Raw genomic sequence first — 23,478 nt, forward strand, 5'->3', positions numbered from 1 at the left:
TTAAAATGCATTTTCAATGCCTTTAACAACTCATTTTCAGACTTTCTTCCTGTTTACCATAATCAGTATACGACAGTCATAATTTCTTATGCCTGAAAGACTGGACACTGGAAAAGCGTGTTTCATACTGTCTTGTCATGGCCTGTTCTGGGGTATATTAGGCTGCAAGGTGTTACATTAAGCTATGAAGATGATGTCTCCACCTGTGGAAAAGACACTTTTAGAAAAGCTTAATTATGTTTTTATACTCTTTATAAGAATTCATCAGCAAACAAAAATCAAATTCTTGAATACATCATTCTTGAGAAATACTCATTTATTATAGAAAAATTTATTATTATAGAAATTGTGAGCTAGATCTGTTGATACATGTTGGTGAAATCAGAGCACTTCAATCCAAGAGCTTTTTAGAGCTGTGGCAAGTTCAGGTTCATGCAGTTGAATTCCTCCCAATGATAGTAAAAGGTCAAATCAAGAATTCCTTCAACACTGAAATCAGTTTCCAGAGGGTCTCAGACATTCCAAATATGTAGACTAGTCTAGGGTCTAGAGGATGTGATTCCCTTTATCAACAAATGTACCAAAATATAGTAAGATCCTTGAACAAAGTTTCAAAGCTGAGAAATTCTGATGTTGCAAACTTGCTGAGGAGCCTTTCAATCTGAGAGATTTTGGGGGCTGTGTGGTTTGGGTGTTTTTTCATTTGTTTGTTTTAAGTTGAATAACATCCAGAGATGTTTACTTATAAGGTATCATGCATATGTTATTGTGACTCTTTTCTGTAGCTGACTTTGAAAATTATTTTATTATATTTATGTTGAATTCTTTTTTCATGGAAATGTTTAATCGATTACAAGGACTAAGACAACCACATAGTGGTATGTAAACATTATTATCTGACTCATTCAAGTACATCTACTTCATTCTTTACTTTCTCTTCTTGTTTTACACTCTGGGCATATTTGTTATGTTAGACATATTCTGTTACACAGCAAACAGCTATTGAATCCATCTGTGTGTTTGAAATCATGGATAGTCCAAATGTTAGTTAAAATCTGTTTGTTATCAACAAACTGGTTTAGTGAAGACACAAGAGTGGCTTTTCTTTGTTAAAGACATCAAATGATGTCTTGGAATGCATGAAACCTGTGCAAGGATATTTATAAATACAAATATTATAATAATCTTAAAAGCAACCATGTCTTTATTACAGATTTTTTAGATATCACCTTAATCCCTGTGGGTGAAGATCCTGTAGACAGACAACAACACAAAGTGAGGGAGACAGATATAATGGATAAATAAATAAAAATAAAAAATAAATGTGCAGAGAACCAAGAGTTAATACAACATATTAGTGAATGCTTTTACTCTGTAAACTCATATACAGTCCAAAACAACCATAAAGCTTTTTTTTAATCTACAGGGACCTTGATTATACCTATTAATAGTTTGTTTTAAATCTCAGGGAACTGGAGTGATTTTTAAATGGGAGAAAAGAACTCAAGGGTTACCTTAAGGGTTACCTTAAGGGTTACTTAAGGGTTACCTTGCCTTCTGTCTTCTAGCTGATTTTTGTAGACTTGGCTAATATTGGCTCTTAAGGGGTATCAGAAAACTGTCTTGGGAGAGTGTTATTCTGTGTTTGTGCTGGTTTTGGCTGGGACATAGTTAGTTATTGAAATTGTGTGCACACAGTGGTTTTCATAAAAAGAATAAAAGTTGGGGTGTTTTTTGCCTTTATTAAAATCAAATTTATGTATATTTAATATTGAAATATCTTTAAAAATGTTTTTTTCCACTAGCATGTTTTGACATGAATTTTTTTTTTTTCCAGTTGAAATACTCAAATTAGCTGAGAGGCAGTTTAAATCAACCCCAATGACTATTTTGTCTAAAGAAAAGATCTCACCTGACAAATTTCACCCTTTCAAGGGATAATCAAACTTCAGTTATTACACCAATAAGAAGCAGAAGTACACAAACACCATTACAGAAGGGATGCATTTTGCAAAGGGTGATGTGAGAAGGTACAGGCTGGAAGGGAACAAGTCAGTGATGCTCAGATGGACACATGGGGCCCTGCAAAGGGCAGAGCAGGCAAGGCTGGGGGAGGCACAGCAAGAGGTGAAGCTGCAGCAGTGGTAAACCCCAGCACTCTGATGAACATCCTGCTGTGCTGTTCAGCCATGCCTTATTTGAACTGGCTTTAGGCAGCAATGTTTTGGTATCAGGAAGGCTGTAGGTGTGACTTCTCTGGGAAAACACCAGAAATTCCTCCCGTGGTGGACAGGGACAGTTTCAGACATCTCCAACAGCTGCCATCTCTCCAAGGATCTGCCACTGCACAAGGCTGAGCAATCTTGGTAGCACCTCTGTGATAACATATTTAAGAAAGCAGGAAATGTATTGTGCAACATCTGGGAGCGAGGAGTGAGAATGTGAGAGAAACAGTTCTGCAGACCCAAGGCCAGTGCAGGAGGGGCCAGAGGGGCTCCAGGCACTGGAGCTGAGATTCCCCTGCAGCCCCTGGTGCAGCCCGTGGTGAGACAGCTGTACCCCTGCAGCCCAGGGAGGTCCATGAGGGAGCAGAGATCCACCTGCAGCCCAGGGAGGACCCCACACCAGAGCAGGAGGAGGTGCCCTGAAGGAGCTTGTCACTCTGTGGGAAGCCTGTGTTGGAGCAGGCTTCTGGCAGGACCCACAATGGAGCACTGCTCCTGAAGGACTGCACCATGTGCAAAAGACTCATTCTATGGCAGGGGACTTCTTGAAATACTCTAGCCTGTGGAAGAGACCCCATGTAAGAGCTGAGGAACAGTGTGAGGAGGAAGGAGAAGAGATTTAATTCTATGAACCTCTATTCCATGTCCCCTTCACTGCTTGGGAGCAAGAGGTAAAAGAGCCATAGGTGAAGTTGAAGTTGAGTCTAGGAGGGGTAGGGCACTTTAAAATTCCTTCTTGTTTTTCACTGGCCTATGCTATTTAAATTGAGATGAAAGTAAAATAATTTCCTGAAGATGAGCTTGTTTTGCCCATGACTGTCCCTGTCTCCCATCCCATCTGGCCTCCCTGCTCTCCCATCTCTCTGTCCTTATCTTGACCCATGAGCTTTTTATTGTATTTTCTTCCACTGTTCTCTTGAGGAAGGTGAGGGATAGAGTAATTTGGTAGGCACCTGATGGCCAGCTAAGTCAAACCACAGCACTGTTTTATGTGCTTGCTAATTTGGAACAGCCAGGTGATGTGGTTATTCCTGTCTACAACGTTCTCATTGCCTTACCCTGTCTAGTGTCATACAAGATGAGTGGGTCCCATCAAGTCCAGTGAGGCTCCTTGGATGAAGGGATCTGACTGGAGAAAGAAGAAAAAAGCAACCTCATCTGATGCTGCAGCTGCAGCCATTCTTTTCAAAGGAACATATGGGAGGGAGAGGGAGAAGGCAAGGTCTCCTGTGGGTCATTACTAAGTTGATGCCTGGCACCTTCTGAATTGAACAATTGAAACCACTGAAAATGTTCAAAAATAGTTTAAAATTGTCTCTATCTACAATAACAGAATGTCCCTTTTCTTTTTTTTTCTTTTTTTTTAATTGTTTTTTATTGTTTTTTTAATTGAAAATACAACTTGACTTAAAAAACACTGGTTTGGAGTCAATTAAAACAGAAGAGAGTTTGCCTTTGCCAAAACATTTTATATAGCTGCTGGGCAATATCTCTCTCTCTTCTCAGTGACTATCTAAATGTAAAAAAACCCACTAAAATTTTACAATTCTACAAATATAGCAGATACTGTTTTCCTGGTTCACGATTTAGTGCTATGAAAGGTGTTAATTTCCTGCATGGTTCAAATTCCTAGTTTATTTAGAAACGTTTAGAGCAGTCAAAAGCTTTTTTTACTTTCTTCAATGAAGCATTTTTCTTCCAGAAACGTGTAAAGATTGAATAATCTAAGTATTCTATGTAAAACAAAAAAATCAACACAAGCAACAACTGATTGAAAACTTCACATCCCTCTTACCTATGTGATCTTTCTGACAGATTCTCTCTCTCCTCACTGAAGGGCTGGAATATCAGAAAAATAGGCGTATGGGTAAGGGAGCTGGCTGGTTGCCTGCTTATCCAGTTCCTTGGGTAAAAACAGTGTGGGGGGTTTAGTATTAATTAATTTCTGCTTTGTGCCTTTTAAACAAAAAATAAAAACATAACAAAAGAACAACAAAACCCCCAAAAGAACAACAAAACAAAACAAATTAAATTACCAAGTAAAGAAACAAAATTAAAGTTTCAGGTACCTCAATGTTTTCTGTAACATTGACTTTGGACCTAGATGCCAAATAAAAATAAATTAGGCATTCAATAAAAATTTTAAAATGCAGTGAAATTGAATGTATATAGAAGACAGTGTTACCAAGGGCAAGAACTTTCCATTAGTCTTTTAATCCTCATGTGGGTATTTTGACTATTTATAGTAATTTCAGTTATCCTAATGACAAGGTCAAGCCACTTGCCTTTTAGCTTTTTTCTTTTTCCTCACCATGTATTTATTTTGTGATCAGGAAGGCTACATGGAGTGCAGTATAAGACTACCAATTTTTTAATTTTGGCTCATCACTAAATGCTGGTAACATCCTCTAATTTCCTTTTATTGTAGAGATTTCTGTGTTACTTCATCATAATGTTGTTTGAATGGCTACCAGCCTGGAACAAACACCTAAGCCATACTGGGGTGAGAGAGAGAAATTACACTTTCAAAGGAACAAAGAGGAATCACAGCTCTTTTGCTGACTCACTGGCCAACAAATTATCTCAAATGAGAACCAGGCTGCTAACAGATTATTTCCTTGTGTTTTTTTTTTCCCTGTGCACTGATAAAAAAGGCTTAAGAGCAGTAACTTGGGTAATGCAAAAAATGAAAGAGAGTAAGAAGGGAAAAGAGATTAAAATTTTTAAGGTCTTTCTAGAACAGTTATAAATAGTTATATATTGTTAGTTTGTTCCTTCTCCACTGATTTCATTGGTAAGAGGTGATGACAATTTTTCCCACAAGAAATGTAAAAGCAACATATTAATCTGGTTGCTCATCAGTACATAAAGGAATTTTTTTTCTGGACAGGTCAGATTATGTCTAATATTACCACACCTGAGAGGAAAAAGCAAACAAACAGACCTAAAGGGCCAAATGATCTTTAAAATAGATCTGGACAAGGGGCAAACTTGTACCGACAAAGAATATTTTGTGTTGTTCTACTCAATTGTATTATTCTACCTAAGACAGAGCATCTATTTTCAGAGACAATAAAAGATATTCCTAGCTCTTTTCAGACTGTCTCAAATCACTTCTACTCTGAAGTGAACTGCTTTGAACACTGCTGTAGATGCAAGTGTTTCACTAGGGCTGCTTAAAAGTGTTTTTGAGGAAGTAAGAGAGATGGAAGATACATCACTTCTACAAGAAAGTGTAAAACGTATAGAGTGAGGCAACCTAAAGCTGAAGGAGAGGGAGCTTATTCCATAAGGTTTGTACCTCTGTAGTCTGTTTAAATGTTGTTCTGTTTGACCTCCCCAGCTAGAGAGAAGTAAAACATAACAAACATCAGCTACTCAGCCCGAAACAAATAAAAATGTCACTGACTTACAGGGGTGATTAACTATGATACAAGGAAAAGCTTGCACACATTAATAAGTAATTAATCAGCATCAAATAAATAAAAGTCAGCACCACTGACCTTTTTCATAAGTAGCCAGAGCAAATTAAATCCAAAACTCTTCCCATAAAAGTAGAAGATTTAAACAGATATGCAATCTAATGCAATTGTTAGCAGGCGGTCAATTTGATGGACTTTTGTGGGATTGTTCCTACACTTGTGAAAAATAATGAATTCTTAATAAAGTGGAAGATAGCTGAATTCATTTTTCACTCAATGCTATAATTTGTCTTCAAATTGGAAATAGTTAGGAACAGAGCACTGAATCCGGCTTATTATTCTTATACTTTGGGCTTCTGAAGATTGTGATCTGAACTGCATTGCATGAGATTGAGTATTTTTTAGACAAAAAAAGTATTAAATTGTAAGTGGGAATGTGTTAGCGGTAAACAAAAACAAGAGTCTTTTTCCCTCTTGAAGTCAGTGAGTTTAAGCTTTGCCTCAGTGAGCTGTTCTCAACCATAGAGACTTTAAAATTTCAACTGATGTTAATGGCAGTTTGGCATGTGATTATGCATTTTGTTGAACTGAAGCCTGTGATTATGTATTTTGTCGAACTGGAGTCTGAAGACATATCCAAACTAAAACCACTGTAAAAACTTCCATTGCCCTTTGCTAGGTTTAAAATATGTTGTTTTGTAGGTGGATGAGTATAAAATCTCATCCTCTCACCAGATAACATTTTGGTCTCACCCTAATGGAAATAATTGGTTGTCCAAAATCAACTGTCTGCTTGTTTTTCATCAAAGACTGGATCTCTGGGAACCAGTGGGGTAACTGAAATATTTCCATTTGAGGTTCAAGCAAGTTTTTCATCTGTATTTATTTGTGTGTGTTTCACTTCCATGCCATTGGTTGGCACTGTCTTTGGAAAACTCAGAATATTTTTTATCTTAGTGGTCCTTTCTTCTTCATATAAACTCTCTGACTTGACTGCTACACTGCACCAAAAATAAACATGCTTTTCCTCCTCTAATCACACAGCTCCAATATCCATTATAAAATTTGTCTTTCATCAGAGCTCATGGTGTTTGTATGAGACAGTTAAGATAATCTCTAACAAAAAGCATTTTCCTGTCCTTGTGAGAAAGGAAAACATTTCTGCAAAACCTTCCTGATACTCATGTTCTAATGTCCTGCCTGAATCCCAGAGCTTGTTAGAGGTGACAACTGGAAAAGGCAAACCAATGACAGTTTCCCTAAGGAAGAGAGGAAACAGAGATGTAAAAAGTCTCAACTGAAGTTCCACCAAGCTAATATGATTTAAGCCTTCAGACTTGAGAAAAGCAAGATGAGGGGGAATCCTTAAAATTCATTCTGATGTTGGAAAGAAGTGTCAGTACTCAGGAAGGTGAAATGTGTTTAAGTCAAATAAACACAAAAACAGTGTTTTCTGGTTATTAAAGCCTCCCTTCTCAAGCCAGAACTTCTATTTACTTTTGCAAATAGGATCTTACACCTGCTTTATGGACTAGATCAAGATTATTTAGTAAAACGAGTGCTTTGTATTTTTATTCTAGCTATTCTTTTGTGTACATGCTGTAAAACTATAAAGGATAGTTTATTGTTTTGGAGGATAATTATTCTTTATTTTGTCATTTTTATTTTGACAGCAAAGTCTTTTGGATAAATTAGTTTGGGGGCCACTGGCTGTTCAATACTTACATATGTTGGCAGGCCTGAAACAGGAGCCAAATACCAAATATCTGCGTTATCTGACCTGCATACACAGAATCACAGAACCACAGAATCTCTGCTGTCAGAGAAGAGCTCTTAGATCATCACCACCTTGTTACTGTTCAACCATGTCCTCAAGTACCACATCCACACATTTTCTGAACACTTCCAGGGACGATGATTCCACCACTTCTATGGGCTTCTTGTTCCAATGTCTGACCATTCTTTGGAGATATGTTAGATCTTAGCTGAGATTCTTGGTCACTGATCATCCAAATCTACCTGACACTTGGGCACCCATCTGGGAATCACATCCCGGTACATGAGGTAGCACATGGCAGAAAGGCACTTCCATACTTCCTTTCAGTGGAAGTAGGATTCAAGTTGCGGTCATGTATCCATCAAGTCAGACGGGATGATTAGATCATCTGGATCTAAACACTGGGAATGAAGTGCAAGAACTTTGATGCCTGGCCTGAGGAATGCACCCCTGGAGAAAAGGAAATTTAAGAGGAAATTCACCTAATAATCATGAAAACCATTCTCATATATCCCTAAAGCTCAGTCCTTTTCTATATGTGTGTTTAGGAAGGGATGTGTTTTATGACTCTTCTGATAGCTGAGAAGTCATTTTCCATTTGCCATTATAATGATGTCACAAATTTCACATTATTTATCCTGTCTTTTTGGCAGTAGAAGATTTTAAGGTATTTTTTAGTCTCTTCAAGACAAAATAGTGTGACGAGAGTTCTGTTGTTGGAGTTTTTAAAATTTTCTTTTGGTTATGACTCTTTGTTCCATTTACAATTAAGTTTGTATTAACTCTGTCTTTGCAGGCATAAATTATCCTTTCAGATTCCAGAATGGATGTCAAATGCATTAATTAGCAGATTGCCTGATTTAATAATTTTTTAACATTATGACATATCACTAAAAAAATCAAACCATTGAGGTACTTTCTGCCTGATTCAAAGCCTGTTCTAAGGAATTTTTGCAAAGATTCTCGTGGACTTTGGCATGTGTTCAATTACTGTTAACTTATCACCAATGCACACTTGTATGAAACATTGGCTGTTTCCAGGCTTGGGCTCATGACTTAAGGGTTTTACCATAGAAATTCCATTATTCCCACCAGATAAAACAGGGTCTGAGTTCCAGGCATAGCATTCAAATTTCAGCTGTTCAAATAAGGCAAATGAATGCAAGGTCTTAGCATTGCAAGATTAGTAAATGAAAATTTTCTCATATGTTCTTGGCATTTCCACTGAACTCCCTCTGACATCTCATTTTGAGAGCTGGAAATGTGATGAATTCATACTCTCCCTCCATGAGATTTTATTTTCACTGATACCTTTAGATATAAAGCCTGGAGGATGCAGTAAGAAGTTGGCCTGCAGGGAGCTGGTAACTTTTAGGAATGTCACCTGTGCTTCTGTGATTTACTGCTTTCCAACCTAATGAATGGAAGTAAAGGAATTTTTAAAAATAGTATCAGAGTCAATGTGGCCAAAACCTACTCCTCACTGAAGTGTAGGATACTGAAGTGTTCTGGGTAAACACATTTGTCAGTTGGCTTCAGTCAGAGGTTTTAGAATGTGGAATGCAAAAATTATTCTTTCAGAGGCTCTGATCTTGTACAGCATGTATGAATTTTATCATCCTACCTGCCTTACCTGCCAAGGGCTTACCTTTACCCAGATTTCAGTAAAGCCTCTGATACTGTGTCCCATAGAATTCTCTTGGAGGAGCTGTCCGCCCATGGCTGGGACTGGTGCGCTCTTTACCGGGTTAAAAACTGTTGGGATGCCCGGCCCAGAGAGTGGTGGTGGGTGGAGTTCCATCCAGCAGGACGTGGCTCACCAGTGGTGTTCTCCTGAGATCATGTTGGGGCCAGTCCTCTTTAATGTTTTTATCAATGACCTGGATGAGGGGATCAAGTGCACTCTCAGTCAGTTCAGAGACAACACCAAGCTGGGCAGGAGGGCTGACCTGCTGGAGGGCAGGAAGGCTCTGCAGAGGAGTCTGGACAGGATGGACTGATGCTGAAACCAATTTTATGAGGGCCAGCAAGGCCAAGTGCTGGGTCCTGCATTTGGATCACAACAACCCCTGCAGTACTACAGGCTGGAGAAGAGCAGCTGGAGAGTGGCCAAGAGGAAAAGGACCACGGGTGGTTGGCCAACAGCAGCTGAACATGAGCCAGAGTGTGCCCAGGTGGCCAGGAAGGCCAACAGCATCCACACAGAAATTGTGTGGCCAGCAGGACCAAGGCAGTGATTGTTTTCCTTACACCTCAAATCCTGTGTTAGTGCTATAATTTGATGAATCTAGTATCAGCCTCCAAGAGGTCATGTAAGAATTGTTATCTTTATTAACTCTCCCATGAAGATAGAAAGATTTTAAATTAAGCACTCAACTTCTCATTTTAAAGTAGTTGAGAAATCCACAAGTATTTTGACAAATCACAACTAGAATCTCATCTGGTCATATGCAGTGAAACTGCCATCAAAAACAAAGCCTGGAGGTGTTCATAGAAAAAAACAGGAGAAAACACACTTTGGGGTTTTTTAAGTGTACTAAATTAACACTGCTGTGTACACTTCCACATGAATTTCATTGTCATAAGAGCACTGATACTGAGATAAATGAGGTTCACATTAACACCTGAAATTTTATTTTGAGCTCTTTCTTTAAATATGGGCAGTGCTTTCCATTCCTGTGCTTTATATATACCTAGGAAGAATAAATCCATCAGTAGAGCCAGTACAAGTTTTTCTCCATTTGTCAGTGGTACAGGTGCTGCACAGACAGAAGCAGGAACTCAATAATGTCAGAAAGTCAGGTTGTGAGCAGGCAGCCCCAGATATGAGACACAAAGTTATCATTCTTCTACAGCAGGTCGTTAACTCAGTATCAAAAAAGAGGTTGGGAATCACCATGCTGGCTGGTAAAAAAGCTAAAAAATGCATTGGGCTATTAGCTTTCACTAACTGCTGCTGGAATTCATAACAGGGAAAGGATTCTAAGGGATGCCCAGTAAAAGTCACATTAGTATATTCTGACACATACTTTATTAAAGAGAAGTAAACATTAAAAATTGAAATTTTTACTATGAAATGCATAATTTCTCTACTGCTAACAGTGTGCCTTGATATATAATTTTCTGTCATTGAAATGAAGTTTGATGGTTCTGCTTTTAATATTATTACTAGAATTGCTTTTCATGTGATGGAACTAATGCATATATACTTAATTTTCTTTTTATGGATCTCTATCTTACATGATTGCACGTATTCACTTTTGTTTTTCAGACCTGTTTTTGAGCAGTTATTCAATAATTTTATGAAACTGTTCAGCATCTGCCAGGTTTTTCACATTTTGCCCTTCAACTGTATAATGGGAATGTTTTTTTCTCTTCCTCGTATCTTATTCTTACAAAGAAAATTATGAGACTTCTGTCAACACTGGCAGTTTAATGTAATTTTGGTTAAAGTGAATAATATAAAACAATGTTTGCAAAGTTCCAAAGCAAGGAAATTTTTCCCATTATTTTCATAACAACCTACTTTCTTGAATAGCAAGAGACTCTTACCAAAACAAGGCACAGAGCTTTGATTTTAGGAGAAATTATGAAAATTCAAAATATATACCATGACTTCAACTCTGGGGTTACTTTTGAATCCATGAGAGCTGAATAAGAGAATTAGAAACTGAAAGTAGGAAGAGCTTCAGAAAGGCCATTTGATCTTTCCCTCTTCAGTAAGGCAGTGGAAATCTGGCCTTCCTCACAGAAATGAAAAAGAAATTTTTACAAGCTTCTTTATATATAGTGGTTTATTCATTGCTGAATAAAGAACAAATTATGTTGTTGAATTCATCTTTAAACCCGAATTATTTCAATAAGTGACATGGTAATGTTTTGCTGTGGAAGATATTTTAAATGCTGTGACTGAAAACAGTTCTGCATAAGCATGAGAAATGTGCCAGGTCTTGATTTCATTCTACTGGCAAGACAGCAGCTCCCAAGATAGCAGCAGGGGAGGGAAGCACAAGGTGAAATTCATATAGAAGCTAAACAGCCCCAAAGCAGGCAGCACCTTGTCAAGCACCTTGGCCTTCCCATCCAAGCATGGACACAGACCTGGCCACCACTTTTTGGCATCTTCACACCAGCCAGACCAACTGCCATAAGTCACACTTCCAATACAGAGGTGGTAGGCTGGCTGGGAATCAGTAGCAGCAGTAGCTGCTGTCCAGGCCAGTATCCCTTTGTGTGGGAGGTGGCTGGATGCTCCCAGAAATTTCCCCCTCCTCTACGCAGTGCTGTTGTCAGGGGGCTTTTCCTCCTGTGAAGGAACCATGGGCTTACTAAGTACAGGACTCCAGCATGCCTCTTCTAATACCTGTGGGCACCTACCTCTGGACATGCTCCTCAGATAAGGTCTACACAGGACTGGAAGAAAAGTACATACAATTAGAGAAAACTTAAGGGAAACCTTCCAGGACTTGTTATTTCCCTCCCCACTTCACAGAGAGCAGTCTCCAGGTAGAGGCTGGGACAAGAGGATGTGGGGCAGGGCTCCACATCCTCTCTTCATCCAGCCATCAACCTCTCATCATTAACAGGCTCTCAGCGTTTCATCTGAGATGTCAGGGGCAACCTAGCTCCAGTTCCATGCCATATACTCTGCATTTCTCAAGCAGGTTATTGAGCAGAAACTGCAAAACCTCCTGAAGACAGCTTTTCTCCTGGTGGTTGCCCCTTATTCATAAGCATTTGCATTAGTGATGCTGCATCTTGTTTCACAGGCAATTACATCTGCTAGATTCTGGCTTCTTCAGAGACCTTTCCTTTCCCATTATTTACCTGTACTGAATCCATCTCCCTCACCATTCCCAGTCTCAGGTTTCCTAGAAGTCAGTACCCATCCAGTACAGGTTTTAAAGCTAGATGCAAACTAAGGTTGCTAAAGGTTTCAGATTTGAAGGAGCAGTGAAAAACCCTTTTGCTCGCCTTGCCAGAAGATGTTCCTATTCAGAGACTTTAAATGTTAGTTTGAAACATCTGGGGTTTGTATTTAAAAATTCAGCAATGCTGTGTACTTTTGAAAAACTTGAGACATATGTTGGCCTTGTGTTGTGAGACAGGCTTACATGCACAAACCTTTATTAGTAGAGTGTTTAGATTGTGGCTTTCAGCAATTCTATAATAAGGTCAGTTTCAAGAAAAAAAAACTAAGGGAGACAGAAAGAAAGCAAGAAAAAAACAGAACACTCACCAGTGACCATCTGGGAACTGAAGCAATTGTCAGCCTCAAAAAGCATCTTCCATTGGCTCCTCTCCAGCACACAGGCAAGCCCCATCCACCCTTTTCCATAGAACTCTATAATTTTCAACAGGATCCACTCAGTCCTCCTACTGCTGTTGGTTTCTGTTGCTGTTACTGCTGGCTGGAGCATGCTTTCACCTGGGCTGCTGCTGCACGCGACCTCATTGAAAAGGTATGCACTTGTGTATTTTTGGGTCCCCACAGCATAACTCAAAGGCTACAACTGAAGGACAGGGAAAGGACACAGAAAATAATTATTTGATTCTGGGAGAAATTTGTTTCTCAAGAGAGCCGACCATAACAATGCTGTCAGGGTTGGGAGGAATAAGGCCTGAGAATATTAACATGAGAATAACATCATGAGAGCAACAAGGGACAATCTCTGCCACAGGAAGCTGGCTGAAACACTGCAGGGCTTCAAGGCAAAGGCAGGCTACAGAGCTGCAGCTATAAGTGCCCTAGAATAAAAAGGTGAAGGCATCTAAGGCACTGAGCAACATTCTGGTCTTGAAAGGTGGTATGTTGCTAATTCCCGTCCATGGCTTCACTCTTTATATTTCTCTGAGAAGTGACTGCAGTCTCTTTTCCTCACCTCCTCTGTCTGCTGTTCTCCCTCTCCTTCTGTTACAACACTTCTGGATGATTCTTTCAAACTCAGTCTCCCCTGACTAGCACACACACATGCCCTGCAGCCAAAACCCAAGTACTCCTGCTTTGCATGGACAAGTACTTTCTTCCTTGCCTTTACTGGACGCTGTAATACAGAAGTAGCTCACCTCTAGTGACAAAAACCTCCTTTTTGCCTTCCTAATTCTCTGAGCAGCAAAAGTTATTTTTCCAATCTATTAAATAAAACACATCTGCCAGCTTTGGAGCCACCTGGCAGAGCAGTCCCTGTTCTCTCTTAATGGCCAATTTAGTGGTAATGAGATATCAAATGCCACAATACCCTGTCATTACCCATCACTGCGTTTATCCTTGCAGTAGCTTTGTGATATTTATTAAATTGTTTGTGTAACATTAATACCCTGGTAATTTCCTAGAAGTTTTCTACTCTAGTGGTCTACATTAAGTTTCTTTATAATCAGAGATATTATAAAAGGATGTACTTACCACAGTTCTGTCTTCTATAGCATTTGGCACTGTCCTGCATGAAATCTTTGTCTATAAACTGGAGAGACGTGGATCTGATAAATAAAACACTTGGTAGATAAAGAATTGGCTGAAACTGGATGTGCTCAAAGATTTGAGGTCAATGGCTTGATGTCCAGTGACAAATGGGATTCCTCAGAGGTTGATATTGGGACAAGTGCTGTTTAATATCTTTGTCGGTGACAGAGACAGTGGGGTTGAGTGCAGGTTTATATTGGAGAGGGTCTGTTTACATTGGATATTGGGGAAAGAATTCTTCACTATGAGAGTGTTCCAGACCTGAGGACCCAGGAGGTAATATGTTCCCTTGGCATGTGGATTTTGGTGATAGGGGAGGCAGTAGTTCTCCAACACATAAATCTGAAACATCTTAGAAATAGGGTTCTGCAAAAAAACCTGAAATAGCTGTCTCAAGAGGCTGGAAGCAACAATTTTATTGCTAGCAGTTATTATGTACTATTTATGGTAAGCAGCTTTTTAAGGACTGAAGTGCAGATTGTGGTCTGTTTGTTATCCCTAATAAAACCAAACATAGGAAAAGACGGTCCATAAGGACACAGATCTTAAAAACAAAATAAAAAGACCAGCAACATATCAGGTGTGATGGAGAAAAAGAAATAACTCTGTAGTTAGTGCTTTAGCTTGTGAAAAATGTGCAAACAAATGCCAGGAGGAAGAAATTGGATAGCACAATAAAGAAGATTAAAGGTTCTGGGGGAAAAATCAAGTAAGTGGAGCATGAAAACACAATACTGGTAATTAATACAAGTAGGCACAGGTGAAAAAAAGCTTACAGGGGAAAAGAATACATAAGTCACTCAAGCTGTGCAGAGCTAGAGTGCAAATGAAAATTCAGTAGCTAACACAAGGAAAGGAAAAATCAAACTGCGGCTGGAGGAACTCGAGAAGTGCATTGACAGCACAACTGCGAGTAGGCAGATCTAAAAGACGGATATATCTTCCTTTCTCTGGGAGGTCGTGCAAGGACACTGCAAAGGAAATGGAAAACAACAAGATCTTTAAGAAAATATAGAAAGGAACACAAAACCACTGAGAGCACAGCCTATTGATCATACATTTCTAGCAACCATGGAGCCCAGAAAAATCATGGACAAAAAAAAAACTATTACTCTTATTGAAGACAAAATTTGACTGTTGTGAAAACAACCAGATGACATCTTATTAAAAAGCTCAGAATTTCCTTTTTTTTTCACTCTCTCCTTTTTTTTTTTTTTTTCTGCGGGCACAAGGCTCCTTCTCATCTAAACAGCAAATGAAGTAATTTTGCTCTTCCCCCTTTTGTAAAAAATGGTTGGGCAAGAAAGGCAAAACAGCATTACTCACAGGAGATATTATTTCTGCAATAATGTAGGGAAATCAGTTTTTCTTGTGAATCTAATTCAACCACGGAAAATGTCAAAATTTACCTGTGATTTTGGCAGGCGTTTCTGAATAGTGACTGTGTGGAATTGTTCTGTGTTTTACTCTTTTGAAAAGGTCTCCTCTTCAGCATTTAACCAAATGAGGAGAGGAATCAAATTTATTTATGGAACTCCCAGTGGCTCCTATTATTTTTTAAAATCAGTATTGCATCTTAAATATCTGCTGTCTGTATTACACTCTATCTCTTTCTGTCTCTTAGGAAGCACCTTATTTGCAATAAGGTAAGCTCAAGAATCACTTGATTTTAAAGCAAATGCTTAATATATTGTGATACTTATTGATGTAGGATGTCCATGTTTAAATACTTGTACATCAACTGAATCAATGTGGCTACAGGAAAATGCCTTAAAGCATTTATTCATTCTGTGCAGTGAAGCACAGGAGGAAATGGAATTTTAATGACAAACTGCTTTAAACAGTAAATAGAGGAAATCCAAACTGTCATTTAAGTAGACCTTCATGTGAAAAAATACTGTAGTGATGCATGGGAAGGCTGCTGCACAATTCCCATCTGATACACATATTTTCTGAGATGCAACTGACTTAATATGACACTTGGCAGAAAAACAGCAAACTATTAAAATAATCATCTAAGTACTTTCAAGGAATTTAAGTAGAAGAAAATAAATAGAAAAAAGCATGTCCATAAGCTGAATTGTATAACATAGTAATATTGTATTTCATTTCAGTCTACTGTTTTTGATACTGAAATTGTAATCAGATACTGAAAGTAAAATACTGCCTTCATTGAATATGTTAAGTTCAATATTGCAGCCATTTTTAAGGTTTCTTCTCAGGAGAAATGCAAAATAAGCATCTACTTGCCATCTGTGCAGTGCACCTACTCTGACATTTTATTGTAAGAGTTTAACTTCTAATTACATGGGGCATGCTCAGCTTGGATGAGAGCGCAGAAGGATGAGGTAAGGTGACATCACAATCAATTTTAATTCTATGAGTTAATTAAAGCCTTGAGCTCCCATGTGCATGCCAGGCAAGGAACGTGACAGCAAAATTTGTGAGAGCTGTGCTGGATCTCTGCTCCGCTACAATCTGGGACACAACAGAAAAAGGGTTTTCAGACAGGAAAACAGAAGACATATCATGTCCTTGTGTCTTTACAGGAACATTTAGAAAGGGAATCGGGGGGTTCTTTACTCATGAAAGGGGAGCTCTGAGATTTGGTTTATGTCATTATGCTGCCATGATATAAACCAGCTGTGAGGGAATCTGTGTGAAAGCAGTATTTAAGATCAGGAAAGCTGATTGGTGTGCATGCAGCACCTAACATAGAGACCACTGTATAAATCAGATGTTGCAGCAGAGCAGCAAGCTGGTTCTAGCTCAGTTTTATCATTTTCAAATCTATAACTTTCATTTCTAGACCAGCAAATTTTCTTTTTTTGGAGACCACAGAATTTTCTTTTTAAGGTTTCTTAAAATATTTCTTTCATCTGTTGTAAAACATACATTTTATTAGTTTTGACATGTTTAATCAGTCACACAGCTCTGACTAATCACCATTTGTTGAATAATTTTTACATTAATAACCTCTCCATTAATTTTCCTGGGTGATTGGAAGGTACAATGAAAAATTTTACAAAGGGCTGCCTTATTAGTAGTTCAGCATGTTGCCATATTCTAATCCTATAAAGCTAGGAAACACTTCTTCCAGAGCTTTAGAGCAGTCTCTATAATATTCTATTTATATTCTTACATAGCTCTTATCACTGTGGCATCTGACTACTTCCCAGGCCCCTATTATATGATACAGCTACCTTACTTTATTGGAATGCTCTTAGATAATTTTGCTGCTTGGAAGAAATGGAAGAATGTTATTTTGGGGTTATTTGAAACTGCCTATGTTTATTTTTAGCTGGAGAGGTGCCTCTTGCACAGGGAAAATGAAGCTTTGAAGCAATTTTTCATTCCATCAAGAGCTCATTGTGTAACTAACTGCAGACCATTACAAAACTCAGGGCCTAAATAAATACCTGCTCTATAGCCTGGGACTGAATTTTGCCATGTCCTGAAACCAATCCACTATAAAAAATTGAACTGTTCATAGCTGTGGAGAAATACTAGGTCTTTACTGACAGAAGCCATGGAAATCTTGGGGGAAAATAAATTACTCCTCATGTACTAAAGAGGTCAGAAGTAAGAACTGGTAGTTGGAGTCACAATAACAGATCATCTCTTTGAGAAAATTAAGGGAGAAGTATTAATAAATACACACTGAAAATGTTTGCATTATATATTAGTAGCAAAAATGTAAGAAAATTTGCATAAGGTACACTGGCAAATTTCCAGTGATAGTTTTTTGTTTAAAAGCTATTCATAAAGAATATGTGCTTCTACATTTGCATGTATCACATATCTGTTTTACTCAGAAATTTTAGGGTGTTCTGCTCAGAAATTTGACTGAGAATACTTCTATTAATGAATAGTTTATAAGCAACACCCCAAGGTTTAGCACTGTATGACTCTTTCCACACAGATGTCACTCTGGCTGATGCTTCTGTGGAGTCTAGAATTCAAAACTTTTGTCTCTGTGTCTCTCTGCCAGACAAAAACTGCAAAAATTATGGAAATGTGAGCTTTTATGATGTATTTCTAAATGAGTGAAGAAACAGCAGACTTACGGAAAATAATCACCAATTAGGAAAGTTTCCAGAAATAAGACTTATTTTCTTTTTGTTAATTTATTTTGCCTTGAGCCAAACAGCTCCACAAATCAATTTCATCATCAGTAACAGACACAATCATAAATAAACTAAATAACAGAATTTGTAAGTATAAATGATCTGATCTGGAATGAGTGAAGAAATATGGCAATAAGTTTCAAGAAGGCAGTGGTTCCTTGCAGAGTTGAAAAGGTACCAAAAACCCTCCCTGCCACTGCTTAACCTAGTATTAGTGTCCAAATCTTGAAAAGAAAGTGTTGGAAGACATTTTTAAACACTGTCCCTATCCCATAGAGACATTGTGTGAGAGCCATGTACAGCCATTGTCAGAAAGCATAAAAGCAAGTTGCAGGTATTATTGAGCACCCTTTCCCAAACTCCAGGGCTGCCCTCTCTTCTGAACCAGCTGTTGAAGCCAGGTCAGCATTTGGGAGCACATCCATGAGGAGTGGTGGCAGCACAGGCTCCCTGCCAGTGCCAGAGTCAATCTGCTCAGGACAGGTCTTGCTGACCCTGGCTGCTTTTGCCTGTTTGGTCAGGAGGGAGTTTTAAAACCTGAAATGATGCCCCCTAAGAATTACTAAAGTCACAAGTGAGATGCTGTATTTTCCTCTTGTTCCACCCACTGCCCAAAGAAAAAGGAATGACATCCCACGGCTGGGATTTGTCACAGTGTGCTCCAAGACCTGTGCCATGCATGCCCACAGTTACATTTCATCACACCTTGAGCAGAAAGGTTTCATCATACAGAAGTCAAGCACCTTGTAGCTTCTTAGCTTTCTTCTTCTCAGGGCTGCTACAAACCACAAGTTTTGTTTTGTACAACCCTGCAACACACTTGTAAGCAGATAAATTGTCCTTCACTTGCCAGCAGTCACAGCTCTTGGTGGTCACTGCTCTGAGCTTGATATTTTCAGAGTCTCAAATGTCCTTGATCCAGCTGACCTTGAAAAGAACCTCCACCAGAACTATAGTTATGTCTCTACAATCCAGAGAACAGTTGCCAGTGGGGTATCACCCCATAATACATAAGGCCAAGAAGTAGACAAGAGTGCTTCCCTCCTGTCCTTTCAAAGCAGGGCAGTAAAGGCAGATAGAGAATGGAGAAGAGAAGCTGAAAGAACACAGCAATTCCAAGCACTCACAGCCACTGCCTGCACTGATGGTCCCAGGAAGGCTTTCAGACAGATTTCCTCCAGGACCCCTGTGAAAATGGCCTCAAGGGTGCTGCTGCTAGAGCCTCTTTCTGCTTTTCTATCCAGAGTCCCTGGAGATGCTGAGAACAGTTAGCCTGTTTCTTTTCCTATATAAAATTGCAATTTGTTGCTGTAGTCCTAGATGTACATTGAACATACACCATTTTGCAGCAAATACCATAACCACTCCTGCCTCCTCCTGCCTGATGAATTCTGTTTTTTTAGAAAATAAATTAACTTTGAACTCTTCTGGAAACTGGAGGAAGTGCTTGTGCTTGGAACAAAAGATGCTTTCCCATCACAGCAAAGACACAAATAAATAACTGCAGCTTGGTTTCCCTCCCCCAGACACCAGCTTAGAAAAGAAGAGATCTGTTTTTCTTCAGCATAAAAAGCAAATCCATAAATAACCTATTGAAGGGGATGTCTCTTCCTTTAATATTGAAAAATGGTTTATAGAAATATATCGTATCTGTAGTTTTATTATCTTTCTCCCATCATTTTTATCCATCTTAAAGGACCTTTGAGCTCACTTAAAATGAGTGCTAAAGTGTCACAAAGTGACAAGTCCAGTTTTGTTAGGAGTCCTGTCAGTCCCAATCCAGAAGGAGGTGATAGAAGAATTTGGGCCACTTCTGTTCTTTTTAAATTCTATTAAAAAAGTCAAAGTACCTGAGTGTGAAGGCTTAATAGGGCATAAAGCTGTAGCTTACAAAACCTTCCTAGAGATTTTCTGCTGATATTTGTTGTTAAGCAGTTAAGTTACATAGTAACAGTGTAAACTTTGCACTGTTTTTGCATGAGAAATGCCCAGGAGGAAAAGCCTTTTTGGCACAGAGGTACTGCAGCTAAACTTGTTCAGCCCAACATAGGTAGATTCATCTTAGCTTTTATGCTGTAAGAAAACAATTTTGTCAAGTGGCCTATAAATATGTAGAAAGAATAAGTCCTGGAAGAAAAAGCACCACCACAAAAAATCCTAGTTTTCATTTCCTAACTAAAAGCCTGAAAGATCTGTGTTTTTTCATATTTTTCTTTTTCTTTTATCTCTTCTAACACATGGGATAAGTAGCAAGATCTCACTTTTCTTCCTAAGGGAGCAGTTCTACTGAGAAAAAAAAGGTCTCATGAAAAAAGATTTGGTCTTTGTTCACATTTTTATACTTCACAGGACTCCACAGTTTGCATGCTGTCAGCAGTGAATTCCTCTCACCTTCTTTGCTAGCAGCCTCCTAGAATTCAGGGAATGACTGACAGTTTTCAACTTAATAGGATGGAGAGAGCTGATAAGAACAGAGCTCTTAGCTCCTCCAGAACCAGTGACCAATCCTTTTATTCTTCTCAAGCCTCCCTTCCACACAGTTTTTGCCACTGTGTTTTCTAAATTTGTTTCAGAGCTGTGTTAGTGTCTGAACTCCAGCTCTCAGACTGCAGGTCTGCAAGCACAAAGGCTACTCCTGTCTCTGTCCCTGGGCTGAGACCCCCTGTCTCCAGGGAAATACGGTCCCGTGAAACAATTTTTATGCCAGCTTTATCCCAAGAGCTGTCAGAAACATAGTTTGACAGCTCCTGCAAGGAATTATCAACATGAGTGTGCTGAAAATGATTCACAGTACTCCTCTCCAGCCCTCCTGTGTGTGAAGGAGAGCGTGTTGCACTTTTCACAGCAACTTTTGTAAATTGCATTTGTCCCAGAATGTCCCACCTGGGTTTTGGCACAGTCCTTCTCCCACTCTGCCTTCAGCCAACATGGCAACCTCTTGGCAGAGGTTCTGTGTGTACAATATGGTATACAACATTCACTTCACAGACCTCCTCTAGTTTTGAGTATGGCACCACTTCACTATCACCACCAGCCCTGGTTTGCTTCTTAAAGATTGCCTTTTGGGTTTGGGTAGCCTGAGCCTATCCAATATGTTTATAATAAATGGAGTTCCAACTTTCTGAGAAAACAATACATAAAATTCCTTTCCACCTGCACAATCCTTCACAGTTACAAAAATATTTTTTGTTTTAGAAATTATGAGAATAATTTAAAGTGGTAGAAATTATTGACAGAGCATTTTCAGGTAGTCTAGCTTCAGTCTCCTACCTCATTCTCCCAGTGTTTTATATATACACATCTCCTTTTTTAATGACAATTTTGCAGCTTATTAAATAATTATGTGTAACTTAATTTGTTAACAAGCATAACATTAGTGTTATGTGTAATAGGAGTTTCTTCACAGAACAGAAGATAATATATACCATTAAATGCTATAATATTGTTATAGGATAGTGCAAACAAGATGTCAAGCAGTTTAAATCCCACATTTATTACAATTCCATAAGGTTGTGGTCAGGGCATCCCTAATGTATCATTAGAGTATTTTATCTGTTTGTTACCTGCACTTTTGATGCAGTTTGACTGCTCTTATTTTCCAATATAAAACAAACCAAAACTTTTATTCCAATATCTTTCTGAAAGGGTGATGTCATACAATAGAAAACCTGTGGATCACCAGTGATGACAAATGCTTAGCTGAAACACACTGTCCCAGTTCAAGGGCATAAAAAGACTGAGCGTCCCAGTTTGCCTGGCTTTGCAGTGCAATCTGTTACTCCCTTTTCTGAGTACAGAAGTGCTTCCTGACCTTTTGTACTTCCTGAATTGTCAGTAAAGTTTGAAGAAATGGCCTCTGCAATGAATGATAAATTTAGCTATTTTGTCTCCAGCAACCACTGTTAAGTCTGTCAGAAATTTGCTTGGTTCTCTAAAGCATTGTTGCACTTTTTCAGCATAGTGGAATTGATTAAAAAAGGAATCTGTTCAACGTGGCTTTGGAAATTAATGATACTGAATCTACAAAAACTGGCATGTAGGTAATGCACCTAAATCATAGCTGAAACACCACAACCATGCATCAGGTATATATGGCCTGGCACCCCAGGTCTTAGCAGGAGGTATCTAAAGGTAAATGTTCAGCCAGGCTCAGCATCTGCTGCAGAGCCAAGGAGAACATGGAGTTCTGGTAGTTCTTGCTTTTCAGTCTCATTTCTCATTTGTTGTTTCTGAAATTGCAAGGCCAAGCCCAAGCTCGTAAAAACTGATGGACTGTATTGCCAGACCTCTTTGTTAGAACAATGAAGTTGTCTTCACTACCATAAGTGATAAAAAGCATATTTGCAAACCTCTGCCAAAAGAACTCAGATGAATCCATTTTCCATTGAACTGAGTGCAAATCTAGTAATACACAAACTAAAGGCTCCTGCTGTGTCCCTCTCCAGTGTTTGTTTTGAGATGGGATTTTTTCCTCAAACATATGAGTTTAATTGGGACATATTTTATTAAATTCCTGCTTAAGGATTGCATAGTCATATATCTGGTAATTTGATACACAAATTCATAGACATAAGAGTTTACATTACTAGAGCACATCAGGGATTTTTCAGGATCAAGTTCTAAGGTACGAGGATAATGAAATTAAAGACATTTTTAACCTTTTCAACAAAACATGGAGAATGCCAAGATTTTCAAATATTGCCTTGATGCTGTTCAGTCAAAAGCCTAGAAGTTTGTTTCTGCAGAAGGGAGAGGAAAGACATTTCAAGACCAGTGGAGATTTGCTATAAGGTAATGGGGTTTGGTTTTTCTTCATTGGTTTTGGGGGTTTTTTAGGAAGGAAAGCAAAAGAACATTCCTAAAATAACAAGTCTCTTTTAGACTATGGATTACTTTATCTTAGGAATGGTCAGTTTAGGGATCTCCATTTTTAGGAGAGATTTTAAGGGGCATTTACTCTGTTCTCTACTTGGTTTGTTGAAAATAGAAGACCTTTCCAATGCACAGCCCAAAACCTTCATATTTTCTTGATTTATTGATTCACTTCCCCCCTGGAATAATTGCATCATAAGATTTATTCTCTCTGTTACTTTGTTTGACAAAGCCCAATATCTCACTCATCCTCACATCAGAGAAAGGAGTCAAATATACTCTGTTATGAAAGGAGGAGGTGAAGGTTTCCAGTTTATAATATCATAACTGGGCATCATTCCCAGTTCATGACCTAGCAGTATGGGCTTCTGAACAGATTTTAGGGGTTGTAAATACTCATTTGTATTTGGGAAGACATTGAATATCCCTTGAAATATGCATTAAATAAATATTTTCCTCATGTTATTTCATCTGTTCTCTGGATCCCAGAAACACAAGTTTGTGTTTGGAGGGTGGCCATCCAAAATCCTCTGTGTATACATTAACTAAAAATTTATATTATTTTCTTAATGACTTAAAATCTATCATTTTCAGA

The sequence above is a fragment of the Haemorhous mexicanus genome, chromosome 3, assembly GCF_027477595.1.
Source record: "Haemorhous mexicanus isolate bHaeMex1 chromosome 3, bHaeMex1.pri, whole genome shotgun sequence".
NCBI lineage: Eukaryota > Metazoa > Chordata > Aves > Passeriformes > Fringillidae > Haemorhous > Haemorhous mexicanus.